At 42.5% G+C, this 21,030-nt stretch overlaps 1 pseudogene; it reads left to right on the forward strand.

Moving 5' to 3' along the window:
* Nucleotides 1-212: 212 nt before the first annotated feature.
* LOC149160775 (uncharacterized) overlaps nt 213-21,030 on the forward strand; it is a 52,642-nt pseudogene continuing 31,824 nt past the window's right edge.

The following is a 21,030-nucleotide window of genomic DNA, read 5'->3' on the forward strand; positions in this document are numbered from 1 at the left end:
AATTTTAATGGGAATAGTCTAACTAGGTGGAGGAATTGTCCGGATTCCATTCCCGCCCAGAAAATCTTCAGGCTCCAGCCATCATTCTTTCGACCTTCCGATGCACTCTGTTTCTGATTTCACTGTCACAATATGTTAGAATCAAAATCTTACAGACCCAATCAGTCACATCCTCCGTCCATCCAAGCGACCCTACTCAGGGCGTTAATGCAATGAATGTGGTGGGTGGTTGGCTTGAATTCCAAACCAGACACGAAACCAGGCAATTCCAGAACTCCTCGACCTCCCATTGTGCCAGAGCTCCTAGGTTTCATGTCATTTCTGGAAGCTACGAGGTTGTGAACATTGACTATGGCTTCAAGTTGCTTAACATTTTCGACCCCAAGATGTCGACTTGTGCTTCAATACATAGGAGCAATGGCTTTTTCCTCAAAGAAACCTGCGCTCGGTACCTGCAACGCACTCCCAACAATGCCTTCATGCTACTGAGCTGCTCCAAGGCCTCCCCGCTCTTCGAGGGCTTCCCAGACAAGCACCTCCCCTGTCGCAATGTTACAGGGATGAGCTGCAATGCCTTCTACAACTGCCCTTCTTGGGTTGGGTTTGGCAAGAAGAGCAGAGTCACTAGGCCCTCGCCCTACTGTGGGATCCCTTATTCCTCCATTGGCTCCCTGAACCTCTTGTGCCTCCAGTGATACTCTTACACCACTGTCTACAATTCACTCCCCATCAAGGTTGCTAACCATAGGGAATGGTCATATGGGATTTAGCTAAGCTTTTCTCTGCCAGAGGATTCGAACTTCTGCAAATCCTGTAAAAACTTCAAGGACGTACACGGTTACGATGTTGAGAAGGAGAATAATGTTTTCTTGTGCGATGGTTGGAATTCAACCACTTCATGCAACACAAGTTGGATTTTACTCCACTTTGCAGATCTCATAAAAAATTTCCCACATTCGTGTACAACTCAAGTGAATTTTTTCTGCATTAGTGAATGATATCTTGGTAATCTGGTCGATTTAACAAACTCATCTTCTAAAAGTTAATGCATCTCATCAAAAAGAATTGGGAACTGAACCAAAAGTTTTAGTAGTAAATATTTGCCCTGCTAACCTCCTGGACTACCTGGAAAACCCCATATTTGAGTGATCATTGATATTTTTATTTGGGTTTGTTGCAGGAAACCCTTCTGCAGGTGCAACTTACAATTACAGACCCAAGATGCTTTCTTTACTGTTTGTAGGTTATTTTTCTTTCATAAGCTTCTCCTTTTTCCATGCTTCACAACAATTTAACGCCCAATCCAATGGATGATTTCAAGACTGAACGCTTTTTTGCAATGGATACAGTACTACACCAAGGGCACTTTTGAGACATTTTTTTAAGACAAAAGAAATCTTTTGTCTCAAAAACTCATTTTTTATTTTAGTTATTTTACATTAAAAATTAATATCAATTGATTTGTCTTAAATATAAACTTTAAGACAAAAATAGGTTGAGACAAAAATATTTTAAGACAAAACTTTATATTTAAGACAAAAATAGTTTAAGACAAAAGTAGTTTGAGACAAAAATATTTTAAGAAAAAACTTTATATTTAAGACAAAAATAATTTAAGAAGAAAATATTTTGAGAGAAAACTTTATATTTAAGACAAAAGTAGTTTGAGACAAAAATTTAAAGACAAAACTTTATATTTAAGACAAAAATAGTTTAAGACAAAATTATTTTAAGACAAAAACAATTTAAGATAAAATTATTTTAAGACAAAACTTTATATTTAAGACAAAAGCATTTTGAGACAAAAATATTTTAAGACAAAAATTTATATTTAATACAATGACCACTTTAGATCAAAGCTATGTTTAATACGATATTTCACTTTGAATGAAAATGGAGGGTAGCGCTGAGTTTCAGGGTGATCTGCGCGCACGTTTCGAACTGGAGCTCTCGCGCCCCTGCTTCCTCAGCCCCTGTGGCCCTCTGCAGGTCCCCTGCCTGGCAGCCCTTGTTGCTGGGCTCTCAATCCTTCCTGGCATCCCCGCAATTGGGCTCTTCCTCCCTCCTCCAGCCAGTGCTGCTGCTGGCACAGCATCTGCGTCTGGGTTTTGTGATCACAGAGGAGCATAGCCGCCACCATGAGTGTGCCTGGGGGTGGGGAGCCTTCTCCCACCCCACCAATATCTTTAGAAGAAGCATTCAGAAGATTGCTCTCACAGAAAGGGAAGAAACGTTTGATTCCAGAAGTCTCAAAATTCATCAAAAAACTGGAGGAAATTCCTGAGATCGCCCTGCCAGAAGACCAATCGATAAAAATCGCCCTAGCCCTGGCTGATAGAGGGTTGTTAGGAAAATTTATGGGATGCTGGCCCTCTAAAAAAAAATAGATGACTGGATCCAACACAACTGGAGGCCCCAGCTGGAAAACAATGTGATCTGCTATGTTGTTGGAAGAGGGTATTTCATTTTCCAGTTCACCTCCAAAGAAGATTGAGATTTGGTTTTCAGAAACGGTCCGTATTTTATGGGAAATCAGGGTCTGTATCTTAATAAGTGGACCCCCGACTTCGATCCCTCAATTGATACCCCTAAAGAGGTCCCAGTCTGGGTCTGGCTTCCCAATCTTCTGATCCATTGCTGGAGCTATCACACCTTGCAGAAGATTGGAAATGGCCTAGGCCGTTTCATTGACAAAGCAGATAACAAGGGCCAATATACCTGCGCAAGAATCTATGTGGAAGTCGATCTGGAAGCTGGACTGCCCGAAGTGGTAAAACTTACAGTCGGAGAATGGCATCACTATCAAAAATTGGATTACGAGCAACTGCCTTTCAAATGCAGAACCTGTCACGAACATGGACACTTCCAACGAAATTGCCCAAAAGCTCCAACCAGGGACAAAGTGGACGAAGAAGGATGGAAAGAAATAAAAAAGGGCAAGGCAGTCCCAAAACCAATTGAGAAGAAAAATTCAGGGCCATTGGTGAAGCCCCGGCCTAAACCAAAAGCCAAAGAAGTTCCAAAAGAGGGTTCTTCCTCTACGGTAAAGACAGATGCCATTGGAACCTAAGAGGAACTAGAAGACCCGTTGAAGAAAGTGAAAGAAGCAGAGGCAAAGTCAACTCTTCCTCCATCAGAGGATGAACAAGGGGAAAAAGAAGAAAACGAGGAGCGCATTAGTCTGGGCTCCGATTCTGAGGGAGATTCAGAAGATGGAGTCTCAGATTCAGACAGCTTGCAAGTCACTCCTATCAAGTCGGCCAGGGGTCAAAAGTTTAAGAAGAAATAGAGAGAGGAACAAACTTATCTAGATGTTCTCCAAGGCTCTCAGAAGACTCTCAAAGAAATGATGAATACCAGATCTAGGCGTAAGCATGGTCAGGCTCCAAAAGGAGCCACAACCTTCCAAGCCAGTAAATAATGAAATACATCTCCTGGAATTGCAGAGGGTTAGGCAGCAGGTTGAAAGAAGAAGCTCTGAAAGACATTGTAAGGATGTAATCGCCTGAAATCCTTCTCATCCATGAGACAAAACTGGAGGACCTTCTACTCCTCCAAGCAAGCAAAGCATTCTGGCATAAAGGCCAAGGGAGAGCGGTCAGCACCAGAGGCGCCTCTGGAGGGATTGCCTCCTTTTGGGATAGCTCCAAATATGATCTGATTCATGAAGAATGTTGCCCCCATTGGTTACTCACTAAGCTCCTCCATAAAGAATCTGGCCACCAAGTAAGTATGTTCAATCTTTATGCTCCGGTCTTACCATCTGAGAATTTTTTTTTTTGGGACTCACTCCAGTCCTATCTTTTTTTGCACAACCTAGAAAATATTATTATTGCAGGTGATCTGAATGTTACACTAGCTGCAGAAGAGAAAAATGGGGGCTCGCTGGTCAGGGACCTAGCTAGAGAATGGGTTGAAGACCTCAATTCAGATTGGGAATTGGAGGATATCAAGCCCACATCTGGGAAATTCACCTGGTCCAACAAAAGGATAGGCCCCACCACATTGCTGATCATCTGGACAGATTTCTAGTCCAATCCTCCTTCTTGACTTGTGGTCTAATGGCCACCTCTAAAATTATGCCGAACTACACCTCTGACCATAAACCCATTTTTCTTGAGCTCTCCTTGGATGGAAATCTTGGCCCCATTCCCTTTAGATTCAGTTTTCTATGGATTCATCAAGAAGGATTCTAGGAGGTGGTCTCTGAGGCCTGGATCCATCAAGTTCAAGGATCCCCTTTCTTTGTGTGGGAAGAAAAAATGAGGAGACTTAAAAGGGTGCTCAAGGAGTGGGCTAAAAGGTTGAAAACACCCACCGCCAAAAGAAAGTAGATGCATGACAGTTTAGTGGGCCATCAATTAACAATGGATAATTCCGATGTAACTCAAATCTTCAAAAAGAAGTAGAGTTGAAAAAAGATCTCCATAGAGCAAGTAGGGATGAAGAAGAGTTCTGGAGATAGAAGTCCAGAAATCTTTGGTTACAGGTCGGAGACAAAAATACAAGCTACTTCCATAAGCAAGCTGAAGCACGCAAGCACTTCAAAACAGTAAATGAAATTCACTATCAAAACACTGTGGTTAAAGATTCTGAAGGCATAAAGCGAGTAGTCCACTCCTTAAAATATCTTTACTCTGCCTCGGAAGACGCTCCTATCGATTCTCAAGCCTATTTGATTGATCTTATTCCTCACTGTGTTCAAGATTCTGACAATATTATGCTAACTGCTCCGAGCAGTATGAATGAGATTAAAGAAGCTTTGGATTGCATGGATCTGGATAAAGCCCTAGGCCTTGATGGGTTCACTGCAAGGTTCTACCTAACTTGCTGGCCTACAATTAAAAAAGACCTTCTGAGAATGATCCATAAATCTTAGACCTGCACCAAGATTGGAGGCAGTACCAACTTGGCCTTCCTTGCCTTGATTCCGAAAGACAAAGGCGCCACCGATTTTAGCAGATTCAAGCCCATCTCTTTGTGTAATACAAGTTATAAGCTGATTACAAAAATAATAGCCAACTGTATTAAGAAAATTCTGCCGGTCATCATCCCTGAAAACCAAGGAGGATTCATAAAAGGGAGAAAGATTCTTGACAATATTGTGCTGGTGCAAGAAGCAATTCATTCAAGCTGTCATCGAAAAGAGAAAGGCATGGTGATTAAGCTAGACTTGACAAATGCCTTTGACAGGGTGAGACATGATTTCCTGTTTTCTGTGACAGAGAAATTTGGCTTCTCAAAAGTTCTCATAACTTGGGTGAAAGCCTGCATTGCCTCCCCTTGGATAACGCCTCTAGTTAATGGTCATTCAATGGAATTTTTCTAGGCCTCGAGGGGGCTAAGACAAGGTTGCCCTTTGTCCCCGCTTCTTTATGCCATTCAAGCTTCGATTCTCAGCTTCTAGCTAGACTACTTGTTACACAGTAATTTGTCACCATCCCTGTTACTCCTCTTGTCGTACTTTGGAGGACTCATCCCGGGAGTTATAAGAAGTGACAAAGTCTAAAAATACTTGCATTATGTTCCCCTGAGTATGTACTTCATGTTCCCTGAAGACACCTTCTACAGATTATCCCTGAAAAGTGCTCTTTTTCCATTGGCGCATGTCCACAGTATCTTACCCGCGCCAATCATGGAGATCCTCAAAAGAGGGCGCGACCATTGGCGCTCTGTCTTAGAGCAACAGTCGCGCCAACCAAGTTTGGTCATGCTTTTTGCCTTAACGCACGCCCGACTGTTGTTTCCTTCATTACATGGAGCTTTTTGAGGATAAAAAATCAGTCTTATGTCGAGTTCTATCCTATCTCCATCTTTAATGGCTTTTGGGGATAATGTTAATCCACAATATGTGTCCCGGTTCATCGTATCCTCCTCCCTTCTTCATCTATATAAGCTTGTCATTATGCATTTGACAAGCTAGTCATGGAGTTCTAGTTGTTGAGTTGTTGAGTTCTTGGGAGAATGCTAGTTGTGATTATCATGAGTGATAATAAAACATAGAGAGGTTATGCTGCCGGAGAGGAGATACATTGCAAGACACATATAGTTGCTCGCCCAGCCAGAGGAGAGGTTCAACATCAGAACCTTGGTTGTAACTTTTCCTTCTTTATTATTAATTAATGAGTGACTGCTATTATAGTTCCAATCTCATTGTCTATTATGGTGATGTGTGATTTATTTCCTTTCTGACTGAAATATAGTTGTGCCTTGGTGGATTTTATGTTGGTATCTGTTTCTTCCTATGCATGTGCAGGTGTCCGTTTATGGTCTGCTGGAGCGAGGGAGCGGGAATATCAGCTCTGGTTCAAACATAGCGTTGGATTCCAGGTTGGTCTTCTTAATTCACCTTTGATGCATAACTAGGAACTTGCGTGGCAGCGTGGTTTGATTGTGGCTAGTTCTGTTTTAGACTAGTGGGATCGCCTCTGTCCGCAGAGGGGATTTACCTGTCCAACAATTTGGCGACTCCGCTGGGGAAAAACTATTTCGAGTTTGTCTTGCACGTTAATTTTCTCTTGCTTGCTTGAGTGAATGAGCTTCCTGGGTCAGTTCTGAGTTTATTCTTTACTGGTTAATCCATCTGAGCACTGTTAACCCGACCTGAGGTCGTGGTATTTATTTTTCTAGCCAGCAAGCTTGATTGGTGCGGTTATTACCCTGACAGTCGCGCGAGTTGGCACATGTTGCTCAAAAGCAACTCGCGCCAATCCTTTGGTAGCGCAAGTTGCAGGCTGACAGTCGCGCCAGCCCTGCAAATTTTGCCTGTGTGTGGGTGGAAAGCTCTTTCAATCTCTTTTGATATCTCTTACAGCCTCTGGAAGTGTGTTGAACCTCTACTTGACTGGTTTTAGCCTTTATCCTTCAGTTGTTTGCTTATTTCTATTGATTTTCGTCTCAGCCCTAGAACATCTAGTGACTTTGCATGTCTAGCCTTCTGTGGGAAGTTTCAATCTCTTGATTATCCAGTCAACTTGTTGGTTGTGTTCTGCATCTATCCAGTGATTTGTTAAAGCTTGATCTTCTATACTCTGAGTGATTCACTTCTAACCTCTTCGGATTTCACATGACTTCATTCGAACTTAGATTACATGGTTCAGTGAAAGTCTTTGTGTTTTTCCTTGCTTGCATAGTTCATTTTGGTGTTTCAGAATTGGTTCTATTTCATTGAGTGAACTTGGATTGTGCATATCTCTTAAGATTTGTTTAAATGCATCATGCCATCTTAAAGGAGAGAAAAACAAAATATCTTTTGCATCATATTAGTTAGCGTTTATTGTTATTTGTTGCTATTAAAAAGAAAAGGAAAAAATTTCATTTCTTGTTATTAGCCGCATTAGGATCTTTGTTGTTTGCTAGGTGATCATTTCGTTTGTGTAAAAATCTCAACCCTCCTGTAGATAGAATTCATCGAATCAAATGATATAATTTTGGCATATAGTTTGCATTTAAGAAGTTTTGGAGATATCACATATGGTAGGACCAAAAAACTGAAACATAATCGAAGATAAACTTTAAAATAAACTCAATGAACATAACAACGCATTGGAACATAACGCAAATACTCTAGAGGTCTAGGTTAGAGACGTGTTCCGGCGTCTTTAAACCTGGTAGTTTATCGTCGAGTGGTTGGGTGATTCCTCCACGGTGAAACGATAGGTGCCAATACGGACTGTGCTCCCACGTACCGTCGCGTATATATTGGGAGACCCCTATAGGAATAAAGCCTTTATCCGTAGGAAGCCGTGTCAGCCGCCCTACGATTCGCAATGCAGTGAACACAGCATTCACGAAGATTGACCACCCGTACCCTAAAAAGTATTCTGTGGTTTTGCGAAAAGTTTGGCACACCCTCTACCTAGAATTCCAGAGCAGTCACTTTTGATCCTTTTCGGACTCCTTAAACGAAAAGGTGCCTGTGAGCGTCTTGTCACTTCGTGCTCATTAAATATTCGAAGGAGACTAGAGTCATCTTTTATCCTTTTCTCGACTCTTAAAAAATGAAAAGGTTAAGTTCAGTGTCTTAAAATTTATTGGCCACGATAACATCTACCCAATTAGATTCTGTTTGCGTTAGCTTGAGTAGGATTATTTCTCGTTCGATGGCAGCCTTCCCGGCACCCACCGGCCAAGGTGTTCCTCCTGATGGGAACCCTCGTCCATTTCCTTCTATTGGAAATGTCGGTGTTCAGTATATCGCAACATTGTCTTTGCCTAGGTTGACCATTGGTTTACCCGTATGGTTGTTTTCGAACTCGGTGGTTTCGAGTGTGATAACTCCTGTTCCGCCACCACCTCCTCCACCCGAACAACACCATGTTGATTCTAAGGTGGAGCCTTCCCCTTCTTCGCCCATTGCTGCGTCCTCATCTTCTACTTCGCCTGGTGAAACCGTGGATTTCAGTAACCAGGTGGCTAAGAAGAAGAAGAAGAAGACCAAAAAGAAGAAGTCCCCTAAGGGAAAGGTCACATCTACCACAAAAATATCTGAAGTAGAACCACCTTCTGCTCCTCCGCGGAAGGCTAAGTCTCCTTGTCGATTATGCAAGGCGGACCATTTTCTTTCTGATTGTCTTGGTATCCCCAGGATCCTAGATGTATGGTCCCGTGACCCGACTTGCCCCTTGTCATCGCCGATCGACGATACCTTATTAGTTGGTAAGAGAAAAGGGAAGGTTCGTTTCCCTTGTCGACTGTGTGAAGGTAATCATCTCCTTCGCCTTTGTCCCCTTATGGATGAAGCCTCCCGTCTTTTGGAAAGTCTGTCAGCTCCCTTACCCCAACTACCCGCTCGATATCAGTGTCTTTTTGCAACTACAAATCATCGCTTTGCTAACCAAGTGATCAAGCATGATTCCTCTTTGGTCCAGCCTTCTCTTCCCGAACCTAGCTGTGCTCCGCCGGTTCCAGACCAGTCCCTGGTCGGAACGAGTGTTGATTTACATTTATCATCTATGCACCACTTTATCATTAAGGATGAACCACCTGAGTCCAAACCAAACGAAAGTCCAAAGTTCCAGATTACAAGTGACCCGGTTTTGCCTACCGAAGTTCTATCCTTAGATGATCTTACATCTGAATCCCAACTAGACAACAGTCCAAAGGTCCAGCTTACAAGTGACCCGATGTTGCCTACAGAAGTTCCATTCTCAGATGATCTTACATCTGAATCCAAACCAGACACAAGTCAAAAGGTCCAGCTTACAAGTGACCAAGTTTTGCCTTCAAAAGTTACTTCCTCCGATGATATTATCACTGCAAAGAATGAAGACCCCACCGTCCAAATTCTATTCATCAACATAGACTCTAATGATCAAGTGAACATCCCTCTCATTCCTTCGCAACAGGAAGAAAGTCCACCAGAATCATATCCGGCCGTTTATCTGGTCCCACCTCCAAGCAACCTAGTTGTTTCCTTCAATTGGGATCAACTAGTCAATCCTCAGTTACCAGCCTCCATACCATTTCGAATTATAGTCCAAGTCTACCGAATGGTTATGGCCGGTACAATTATTGATGAGGGATCTCCTGTGAGTATCCTTTCTTCAACAGCTTGGGAAGCACTTGGTTCGCCACTGCTTCTGCCTGAGATGAGAAACCTTACAGGTTTCCATCGAGAAACCACTCGACCTTTAGGAATTCTTCCCAATGTGCCTATCACATTAGAAGGGAAGACTGTTCAAATGGGTCTCATGGTCGTCCAAGGTCCGCTAGATTACAATTTACTCCTTGGACGAGACTATATTTATCGCATACGTGCAATTGTGTCCTCACTCTTCAGAGTGATGTGTTTTCCGCACGAAGGAAGGACGATCAGGATCGTAGACCAACTTTCGTTCCCCGGTTCACACTTCACATATAGTCATCTACCATTCCTAAATGGTCTTATTTCCACAGGAAATGCCTCAACGCCCGCTCCGTCATTCTGATGACGACAGCTGACCCGGGTGCGTGACGGAAGCCCGGGGGGCATGCATCCTCCTTCAAAATCGAGTCTTTCCAAGTGAACCTTCATTCCATCCACTCCGTGAATGCCATGAAACTTGGGGGGCATATACCTCGATTTGCGTTATATTATACCTCGATTTGCATTATATTATCATTATATTATCATGCTGGGGGCATGCGAAAATTTAATAAGCATAGTTTTTCGTTTCAAGCTTATGTAAAAATGAAATTGAATCCAAGCAGAGTTCTCCATGGTTCAAGATTGTGTAAAAATGAACCCATACCTGATTTACATCCCGTGATTACCTTTTATCTGCTAAATTCTGCTAGATGAGCCTTGGTTGTTTCATTCCATCGCCACCATCTCTTCGGCCGATCATATGCTTTCACCTGGTTGTTTATCCTTTCCTGAGGAACCGCAGCGATGAGTGGTCTTATTAGCCAGCCTCTTGACCATTACATGTTTCGAGCAAGTTCCACCATTACCGGAACTAGTTGCTACCCTTTATACCACTCGTTCCTTCAGGACGAGTCGCCTTTACGCTCTTTTCTGACTCGTAAAATATGAAAAGATTGCCGAGTATTTTTCCTTTTTGACTCGTTAAAGAAAATAAAAATGGAGGTCCGCTTTCAGCTCTTTTCTGACCATTTAAAGAAGAAAAGATTGCCGAGTCGCTCCTCTTGACTCGTTAAATGTTAATAAGGGGCGGTTGTTTTAAGTTCTTTTTGTCGACTGTTAAAACATAAAAAGATTACCGGGTTTTTGTCGTTTCAAACTCGTTAATGGTTCCGAAACGACGTGGCTTTGACCGCTTTTCTACTTTTTCAGGTCGAAATCACTAATTATGAAAAGTACTCCTCGATCGTAATGATCGGGCTGTTCTTTCGGGTATTATTTTATACTTTTTCGGGCCCGAGAGACACAACTTTACGAAAAAGGACACCCCTAGAGTTTTCTTTTCTGCTGTCTTTTAAAACTCTCTAAACATGAAAAGACGCCGAGTTCTTCCTTTGTCAGACTCGTTAAAACTTGATGACATCGGATTTTGTCACACCACAAGCATATGCTATCCCCATCAAGCTTGTTAAAAATAACTGGGGTACTCGCCAGGAATGGCGGGGGGAAATTTTTTTTTTTGAACCATAATTATTATCGTGTCGGCAGTATGTCGCTCTTGAACATGGCACTTTTTTGCTTTCGTGTCCAGGGTGGGATATCTCATCTCATATTTTTTTTTTCACTTGCTTCCATGGACTTGGGTACCCTATTTGACCTCTCATCTGCTCATTGCCTCGTCATCATGACCTTTGATACATTGATGTCAAATACTGCCAATTCCATTAATGTGCCGCCGATATGTTCAAGAGAAGTTGACCTCTGCAAAGAAACAACCTCCCTCTGATAGTTCGCACAATCTTGATTCACAACATTATCTCTCTGTCTCGTGTCGATGACGTGGGAAATATTATGGCCCACCTTCGATCAAGGTCACTTCCTGTCGACTTCAACTCATTATCCATGAAGTTGATCTAGAGACTCCTTTCCGGTGCCTTGGAGCCTGCATGCCTCAATGGCAGGTTCTTCGTGTTCGACGTGAGGTTTTCATCATTGGCCTCCGATCGAATGATTCTACGGGCGTTCGACTTCAGATCATTAATTCACGCACCGTAGATTGTACTTATAGTACCTTGAGGACCATTGTCATTATTGGTGGTACCTCTCGCGTCTGTTAACAGTTTCCACTATTGACTGGTAATCAGACGATGTTCATGCATGTTCGACTTCAGCTCATATATTCACATGCTTGAACTTGTACTCTTGTTCGGGTCGAGATGGAGCGCAAGACCCTGGATTGTGTCTGTTGTAATCCAGGCGTGATTCTTGATACTTGACTCATTCACTGGATGGCTGCGACCATACCTGAGTCAATTCATTGATCCTAACTAGATGGCTGCATCCATACTATGGATCTAGATTATTTATGTACTCTCTTATGGATGGCTGCGACCATACCACGTACATCATGTAATTGAACTATCAGTCATGTCTCTTGATACGGATCCTTGGCGGCAGCTCTATATGTGTGTTCTTGTGTGTTCTTGTAAAGCATTTCACCCCTCTCTCTACCTCTCGGACTTCATGCTTTAGGGGCCATCTGTTACACAGTAATTTGTCACCATCCCTGTTACTCCTCTTGTCGTACTTTGGAGGACTCATCCCGGGAGTTATAAGAAGTGACAAAGTCTAAAAACACTTGCATTATGTTCCCCTGAGTATGTACTTCATGTTCCCTGAAGACACCTTCTACAGATTATCCCTGAAAAGTGCTCTTTTTCCATTGGCACATGTCCACAGTATCTTACCCGCGCCAATCATGGAGATCCTCAAAAGAGGGCGCGACCATTGGCGCTCTGTCTTAGAGCAACAGTCGCGCCAACCAAGTTTGGTCATGCTTTTTGCCTTAACGCACGCTCGACTGTTGTTTCCTTCATTACATGGAGCTTTTTGAGGATAAAAAATCAGTCTTATGTCGAGTTCTATCCTATCTCCATCTTTAATGGCTTTTGGGGATAATGTTAATCCACAATATGTGTCCCGCTTCATCGTATCCTCCTCCCTTCTTCATCTATATAAGCTTGTCCTTATGCATTTGACAAGCTAGTCATGGAGTTCTAGTTGTTGAGTTGTTGAGTTCTTGGGAGAATGCTAGTTGTGATTATCATGAGTGATAATAAAACATAGAGAGGTTATGCTGCCGGAGAGGAGATACATTGCAAGACACATATAGTTGCTCGCCCAGCCAGAGGAGAGGTTCAACGTCAGAACCTTGGTTGTAACTTTTCCTTCTTTATTATTAATTAATGAGCGACTGCTATTATAGTTCCAATCTCATTGTCTATTATGGTGATGTGTGATTTATTTCCTTTCTGACTGAAATATAGTTGTGCCTTGGTGGATTTTATGTTGGTATCTGTTTCTTCCTATGCATGTGCAGGTGTCCGTTTATGGTCTGCTGGAGCGAGGGAGCGGGAATATCAGCTCTGCTTCAAACATAGCGTTGGATTCCAGGTTGGTCTTCTTAATTCACCTTTGATGCATAACTAGGAACTTGCGTGGCAGCGTGGTTTGATTGTGGCTAGTTCTGTTTTAGACTAGTGGGATCGCCTCTGTCCGTAGAGGGGATTTACCTGTCCAACACTACTGTCAACAGATCCAAACTCTGCCAGGCCTGAGAATGGCTCACAATGTTAAAGACATAAATCATGCCTAGTTTGCTGATGATACATTATTGCTTGGAGGAGCTAGCATAAATTCTGCAAGAACCTTCAAGAAGGAGATGGACATTTATAGGGAGGTTTCGGGCAGCAAGATTAACTATCTAAAAAGAACGATCTATGGCTGGAATTGCTTGATCAAAGATTTGACAGACATAGCAAGGCTATTAGAAATGGAAAGAACCTTGACCTGGGAGTCATTTAAGTATCTTGGGATCCCAATCTTCAAATCAAATCCTAAGGTAGCTCACTGGATGCCCCTGCTAGACAAGCTAAAACTTAGAATACAAGCTTGGGGAGCCTCATGGTTGAATAATGCTGGGAAGGTAATCCTTATGAAATCTGTTCTCATAAGTCTCCTAGTTTATCAGAACTCCATTCTACTAGCCCCTAAAACCTTTATTAGTAAAGTGGATGGTCTCCTGAGAAGATTTCTATGGGAAGGAGGGAAAAATAATGAAATAAGGCTCCATTTAGTTAATTGGGACACTATTAAGAAGCCATTCTTGGAAAGAGGTCTCCAAATGTAGGATCTGGCAGCCCAAAATCTTGCTCTGGGATCCAAGCTCCTTTGGAACATTGTTTTTGGGAATCCTAGTTGGAGCAAGAGAGTTTTGTGGAAAAAATATTTTCATGGGCAGCGTTTGAGGTGCTTGGACCAGCCTCCTAGAATTTCCAAAGGATCACCAGTTTTCAAACTCTGTCTCACAACTTTGAAACTTTTCAGTCATAAGCTTTATTGGATCCTAGGTAATGGGAAAAAAATAAAAATTTGGGAAGATTCGATTCTTGGAGATCGACCCTTGAATCAGATGGCAGTACTGGAAAATATTAGAGCTTGGCTTCAGGCCAGCAATCTGGAAACCCTTTGGGACATCTCCAATTGGACAAATGATATAGAAAGTCTATGGGATGGTTGGAATTTGGGGGAGGTCCCTCGTTGGCTAGATGGTGAAGCCAATTTATTGTTGGATTTGCTCCAAGGAAAATCTCCCTTAAAGGCCTCTTCTAAGGACAAAAGAGGGTGGGGTTCTCTTTTAGGCTCTTACTCAGTAGCAGAAGGTTACAAAAGTATGATGGTTGTCCATAGCATCCCCCTAGAGCCAACTCAATGGAAATTTATTTGGTCTTTTCCTGCTCTCCCCAAAATTGACTTCTTTTGCCAGACTCTGGTGCATAAAAGTATCCTCACTAGAGATATCTTGAGGAAGCATGGAATGGAAGGTCCCTCCAGGTGCCCTCTTTGTGCATCGGATGAAGAAACGGTTAATCACCTGTTCTTATTGTGCCCCTTTGCTCAAGAAGTTTGCAAGGGTGTCCTGATGTTAGGACCTGACAAAATAGAGCTTCCAGGAAATATTCAGGACCTGCTAAGAAACTGGGCCAAGTTATCCCTGTTCTGTCTCTCCAAAAAAAGCTTTCTGAAGACTGGCTGGATGTGGATCCCCAAATTCACATGCTGGAAACTGTGGTTGGAGAGGAACAATAGAATATTTAGGGAGGAGAGTTGTAAACCAGTCAGAATTATCACTGAGATCAAAGCTCTGTTGGGGGAGGCCTTAGAAACCAAACCCACCATAAGAAATGGCATGATTCTGGACAGCGAGGAAGATCAATGGTTAAAAGAGCTTGTTCCAAATCATCAGAATAGATCCATTCCTCCTGCTAAAGCCCCTTCTCATTGGGAAATTCGTCTGGAAGAACAAGAATTCATCAAATGGAGATCTGCTTTGGATGATCACTGCCTATTCTTCGATGGGGCCTCTAAAGGTAACCCAGGAAAGGTGGGTGGTGGGGGAGTTATCTTAAGCCTAGGTGGCTCAACTGAGCTGTGCTTTGCTTGGGGTCTGGGGCATGAAACAAACAACAGAGCAGAGGCTCTTGCTCTGTGGCAGGGTCTAAATCTGGCTATCAAGAGGAATCTCCTCTCCATCTCAGTCTTTGGAGACTCCAGACTAATTATACAGGCTATGAACTCTAAAAAGATCCCTTCTCAGGTGTAGTTTGTTGAAAATGCAACAAGATGATGGAGCTTAGTGGAAAGAAGTCACCTTCACTAAGTGGGCCCGCAGGCTATTTTTGGCGCAAAGTCTATTTTTAGACATATGGATCATGGTCTATGAGTTGCAGGATGCTATTTGTGGATGATTGGTCATGTTGGTAAAAATAGATGGACTTCTATTTTTAGACATATGGGCAATTTCTATTTTTACACTGCCAGGCTAAAAATAGAACAGTCGAATATTATTGTCTCATAATAATATTTGGACTATAAACATTATCTTATCCTCTTGGATCACTTCAGTTTGAGCTACAGATGTGGCACATGCAGCTATCAGAAGGAAACACGCTTTTCTTTGTGGGTCAGTTGAGCTATTGCATGCAGGACTTCAGTTAGAACTCATGTGGTTGAGTTTGGTGGAGTTGATGGAGTTGTGTTCAATTTGACTTGGTTGAACTAGTTGTATTTTAGTCTAACTAAAGAATACACTAGTGATGAGTTGTGTGAATTAATTATTAAATAATTCACTAATTATTAACTCATAAAGCAACTGAAGAATACATCAGTTAACTCAGTGCATGTATAGTTCAATGGAGACAGGTGTTAGAGGTTGAGATTGCTATCAGTTGTGACTACAGTGTGACTATAGTTGTGCATGAGATTTGCACATGCATGGATTGAGTAATTTCCAATGAGGATTGTGTGGTTCAGCCAAGAAAAAGATGAGTTTGGTTCAGCCATTCATCATCATTCTCATGCAGGATTGTGTAGTGGAGGCAGGCAAGCAGTAGAGGAGATTTGAACCTGTGATTGATTCAGATCTGAGCTAGTTTGTGTGTAACAGGTGGAGATAGTAGTGAGTACATGTGAGGAGTATTGTACTATGTATTGTTACATGTTCTCTATCATTATAATATATAGATAGTGTGGGGTTTTTAGCTGTATGCTTTCCCCGGGTTACATACTGTGTTAATGTGTGCATGCGATTGATGTTTCATTGTTTTTGATGTTGCTAAATTGATGATCAACGTAGAGGAGGTTATGTATTGTGCATGTATTCCGCAATAGTGCATAATCGGGATAATCGCTTTGAATAAGTGATTAATTATTCAAAATTTCTACATGGTATCAGAGCTAGATGATTTGTAGAAAAAGTTTCTACATGGTATCAGAGCTGTTGATCATCAGATCTATTATTTAGAAAGTGTTTACATTTTATTTCTTCAGGCAGAGTCTGTAATCGGGCCAGGTAGCCTCTGGATTCATCCTTCCTTTGGAAGGTGAGATATCCAGTAAAAGCCCATACAGTCAATCTCTGTACGAGAAATACTTTGTTCTCACAAATTTTAGATCAGAAGCAGTTGAGTTCTGAGCTGGTGGAATTCGAATTTGCAGCAGTGTTTTCTTGGTATCAACGTGGCAATGTCTTTCAACGGATTGCGATTGGAGTATGCTCTTGAGGGTAGCTCGAACTATATTGCATGGAAGGACAGGATGGAAGCGGTGTTAGATGATAATGGGCTGAAGGATTTCATAGAGGCTAAGGTCCCAAAGCCTACTAATACTACGCAAGTTGATGCTTGGCAAAAGAAGATAGCAAAGTGTCGAAGGATTCTGTTGGAGGGTGTGAAGTATCACATTGTGTCCAGCCTGCATGGAAAGGCTTCTCCATACTTGATGTGGAAAGCATTGACAGATCTATTCCAAAGCAAGTACGATCAGAGGAAGCTAGCGCTCAAGGATAAACTCAGAAACATTAAGTGTGAGAATGGAGACAGTATGCCCCAGTATCTCACGAAGTTCACCCAGTGCAGGGATGAGCTGGGAATTGTGGGAGTGACTATTGATGATGAGGACTTGGTGAGCTTGGCTCTCCTTGGTCTTCCGAAGAGTTGGCATTCCTATCAGGACTCTGTCAATGGTCGGGAGAAATTGCCAGGATGGGAGAGACTTTGGTCAGATCTTGTGCAGGAGGATATCAGACAGAGCACCAGAGACATTTCTTCATGCATGCATGATGAGGAGAACTGTGCCTTAGCGAGTAAGGCGAAGAAGGGAAAGGAGAAGGGTTCTCTTTCCGAATCCAGTTCTTCAAATGATGGGAAGAAGGTTGACAAGTCGAAGGTGAGATGCTTTCGTTGTCATGAGTTGGGCCATTATGCTACTAATTGCCCAAAGAAGAAATCCAAGAAGGGATCCGCGGAAGGATCTGAAGGTGAGGCACTTGCTTCACAGTTTGAGTTGGATTTCACACTCTTCACATGCATGGTTTCATCCATGGTGGGAAGTGGTTGGTTTCTTGACAGTGGAGCCTCTTTCCACATGACCGGTGACAAGAGCTTGTTCAGTACTTTGGAGGAGAAAGATCTCCAGATACTCATAGGGATGGGTAATGATGAGAAGTATAGTGTCTCAGGTGTAGGCACAGTTATTTTTCAGAGGGAGCATGGAGCTCGCCTTACCTTGACCGATGTCAAGTATGTAACAGGACTGAAGAGAAACTTGGTGTCGATTGCAATGCTGGAAGACCGAGGCTATGATGTAGTCTTCAGTAAGGGAAAGGTTTTCCTTAGACACATCATCACTAGACAGGTGAAGTAGATTAGTTCATGGGTCAAGAACCTGTATGCTCTTGAGGTTCAAGATGCATGCAAAGCCTTGAGCAACAAGGCAACTGATGGAGACTTGGTGGTTGAGAGGGAGCTTATATTACCTCTCAACATGCAGAGCCAGAAGAAGTCTCAGACGATTGTGGAGGAGCCACGATTGGTGCAGCAGCTTCAGGAGGTTGTGGAGCAGCCACAACAAGGGAAGCTCAGTGGAGATCGAGTAGAGACATCTACTCGTACAAAGACCTCTAGTAGGGGGAAACTTCGAGCCACGCGGGGAGAGGATCACATGCAGCCATATCTCCAGTAGGAGGTGAGGCAATATAGAGTGATCGTCCCAAGAAAGAGGGGAAGGTTCCTTGAGGTACCCAACCTCTTGGATGAGACCTTGCTACAGGAGCCCCGATGTGGAGTAGCAGGAACTGGCTGATTGGGTAGAGATAGATGCGGATGAAGCGGCAGAGAGAGCGACAATGTAGGGAATCCTAGGACAGCGCATAGCTAGAAGGCTGCAGCAATGCGAGAGGCACAAGTGTTTTGCATAGTGCTAGGTGGCACAGAGAAGTGTGCAATGGTGCGAGATGCATGGAGATGTTGCAATAGCGCAGATGTGAGAGAGGGAGCACTTGTCAGCAGCAGGTAGAGCTTCAGCATCAGAGTATGTTGCTAGCCCAATAGAGTGGTATGTTCCTAGCCCAACAGAGTGGTCAGTTGGGAGTGTTTTTGTTCCAAGTGTTGTTGGAGCAAGTGGACCAGGCAAATGTGTTGCATGCAGAACATTCCAGAGTTGCAGGATAGGGGTTGCAGATAATCCATATCTTGTTGAGAGGGAGTGTTGAAAATGCAACAAGATGATGGAGCTTAGTGGAAAGAAGTCGCCTTCACTAAGTGGGCCCGCAGGCTATTTTTGGCGCAAAGTCTATTTTTAGACATATAGATCATGGTCTATGAGTTGCAGGATGCTATTTGTGGATGATTGGTCATGTTGGTAAAAATAGATGGACTTCTATTTTTAGACATATGGGCGGTTTCTATTTTTAGACTGCCAGGCTAAAAATAGAATAGTCAAATATTATTGTCTCATAATAATATTTGGACTATAAACATTATCTTATCCTCTTGGAGCACTTCAGTTTGAGCTACAGATGTGGCACATGCAGCTGTCAGAAGGAAATATGCTTTTCTTTGTGGGTTAGTTGAGCTATTGCATGTAGGACTTCAATTAGAACTCATGTGGTTGAGTTTGGTGGAGTTGATTGTGGAGTTGATGGAGTTGTGTTCAGTTTGACTTGGTTGAACTAGTTGTATATTAGTCTAACTAAAGAATACACTAGTGATGAGTTGTGTGAATTAATTATTAATTAATTCACTAATTATTAACTCATAAAGCAACTGAAGAATACATCAGTTAACTCAGTGCATGTACAGTTCAGTGGAGACAGGTGTTAGAGGTTAAGATTGCTATCAGTTGTGACTACAGTGTGACTATAGTTGTGCATGATATTAGCACATGCATGGATTGAGTAATTGCCAACGAGGATTGTGTGGTTCAGCCAATAAAAAGACGAGTTTGGTTCAGCCACTCATCATCATTCTCATGCAGGATTGCGCAGTGGAGGCAGGCAAGCAGCAGAGGAGATTTGAACCTGTGATTGATTCAGATCTGAGCTAGTTTGTGTGTAACAGGTGAAGATAGTACTGAGTACTTGTGAGGAGTATTGTACTATGTATTGTTACATGTTCTCTATCATTATAATATACAGATAGTGTGGGGTTTTCAGCTGTATGCTTTCCCTGGGTTACATACTGTGTTAATGTGTGCATGCGATTGATGTTTCATTGTTTTTGATGCTGTTAAATTGATGATGAATGTAGAGGAGGTTATGTATTATGCATGTATTCCGCAATAGTGCATAATTAGGATAATCTCTGTGAATAAGTGATTAATTATTCAAAATTTCTACACAGTTAGCCCCCATCCTCAAAAAAATTAGACTACTGTTGCCCAAGTTCCACAAAATCTCCTTCTATAATGTTCTGAGGAAGTTAAACTCACAGGCAGACTTGGCAGCCATCCTAAACTCTCTCAGAAGTAGGAGATCTCTGTTAGTAAATGATGTTGAATCAGACTGCAACATTCCTTAATTTTGGAGTTGTCTGGGCCTCTGTTCCTTTGAGCATTTCGCTGATTCAGATTATCCAGACTTCGGGACCGAACCATTTTGAGCTGGCTGCTATTAGGAAACACAGAATCATCCACAAGGGAAAATTTAGAACGCAACCGTGGCATTTTCGATCTCTGTTCGTTGTTGGAACTCACTGTTGTGTTTGGGTAGGTGTTGGGGAGTTCACGAGGGCCTCTTCAAGGCCAATTTACTGCTCTTGGCATTCTTGAACACTATATAACACTCCTCCAGACATTTCAAAAAGAAAACGCAGTGATTCTTGGGATGATCCGACACTCCGGCGTGTTGGATCTCCTCTCTGCAAGCTAGGAAGTAGAGCTACGTCACGGAAAGAAAAAGCAGCGAAATTTCAAGGCACCATTCTGAAACCAAATCAAGTTCTTTTTCAAGCCTCTATCTGCATTCATAGTAACTGATTCAGCAGACTATTCAAAAGAAAAATCTTCTTTCCCCGCCGACTGTAACAAGGAAATACAGGGTTTCAGTGTTAAAGTCTTCGGCAGCTGATTTGCTGAATTTTAAATAAAAACTAATTATTTATGTCAAAAAAAAGAAAATGGAGAGCGGAGCGCTTAGGGTTTGACACTGCTCTGCAACTAGTAGACCTTCACATACTACGCCATTCTACCATTAACCTTCAACCATAAGGCAGCTACAACACAATAAGGAACAACTATCGTGCAATGGAATCCCCTCAGGGGGAGGACATGATGCCTCCCCCCGCTGATACAAAAAATGGCCTGCGATAGAAGGAAAATGTTAGGATGGACCATCTAGAAGATACAACAACAGAGAATGAAAATACGCCAACGAATAACAACACAAATGAAGAACCACAAGTGACGTTAAACACCTGCAAGTCGGTAGCAGTTGACAGACCCAAAATTGAGCTCCCAAGTCAGCGCATCAACACTCAGATCCAGTTTATGAGGGATCATTCTTTGATAGGAAAGATCATAGGCCTTTGGCCAATGGATAAAGCTTTGGATGGCTGGATCGTAGCCAAATG

The sequence above is a fragment of the Pinus tabuliformis genome, chromosome 5_2 (assembly GCF_031772625.1).
Source record: "Pinus tabuliformis cultivar Carrire ecotype Pingquan chromosome 5_2, CPIR1, whole genome shotgun sequence".
Lineage (NCBI taxonomy): Eukaryota > Viridiplantae > Streptophyta > Pinopsida > Pinales > Pinaceae > Pinus > Pinus tabuliformis.